The sequence below is a fragment of the Lathyrus oleraceus genome, chromosome 4, assembly GCF_024323335.1.
Source record: "Lathyrus oleraceus cultivar Zhongwan6 chromosome 4, CAAS_Psat_ZW6_1.0, whole genome shotgun sequence".
NCBI lineage: Eukaryota > Viridiplantae > Streptophyta > Magnoliopsida > Fabales > Fabaceae > Lathyrus > Lathyrus oleraceus.
Window position 1 is genome coordinate 438084020 of NC_066582.1, and position 1083 is coordinate 438085102.

Here is a 1083-nt window from a genome sequence, read left to right on the forward strand (position 1 = left end):
CATTTAAGATACCCTTAGCTCCAACATGATGTGAATGTTTATACTCTGTGATCAATCAACCAAACACTCCTCAAGAAGATAAACAACAATCAGACTTCCAATAAGCCACTATTACTCTTGCAATTCAAATAAAATGTACTTAAGATGAACCTTAACATTGCCACACACTTATGACTGAAATTTTCTTCTAACCCAATACCTACTACACACTTCATCATACTGAGGTTACTTGTCTAGATGACTTGCCACGAACAATCCTCATTGTCTCCCCATAAGCTCTTACAACTTAACATATTTCACATCCTACACTTAGTCCCCATGCTCCAACTTGGCTTGTCTTTCGTTGTCTATCATCAACTCATCTTCTCAGAATACAAGACTCACTACTCAACAAAGTGTGTGTTACTTCACATCCATCTTAAGACAAGGAATCCATTACACCACTTGTGACCATAATGCCGCTATCACATACTTCTCTTAATACCAAGGTATAACTTCCTCCACTCCACAACATACTCTAGAAATCTTCGATGCGAACAATCAACAACTACACGCCCATAACTTAGCCTTAATGAATCTTGACGATCCCATTGTGCCTTTATCTAAAATGTACCCCATTACAACAGTTGTATTGCAACATTCACATTGCTTCCACACTCTGCGTTCACTTATCTTACTATGGTAATTCTCTCAGTTCCAATTACAAAACCATTCTACTAGAATTCCTTAAATCCATTTACTTATTCTTTTCCTCAACACAAATCTCCTTCAACCCATCCTACTAGAGCTTCCGTCGTTATATAATGCTTATTCCCTCTTCGACACACACCTCTTCTAACTGATCCTTGGTAATTCCATATTCCATAATGGTCTCTTATTAACATTGAACCTCTGACGAGCTATCCTGAATCTGATCTCCCTTCTAAGACTGAATATACTTGGTTTATCTTCTAGCCTCCATTTGGTCAATACCTTTTTCACTTGAAAGAGGAAGTCATGTCCTCGAGTCTCTCCTTAGACTTCACCACTACCTTAAGCTCCCAACAAAACTGAATGTCCTTATCTCTCAAGTCCTCAACCACT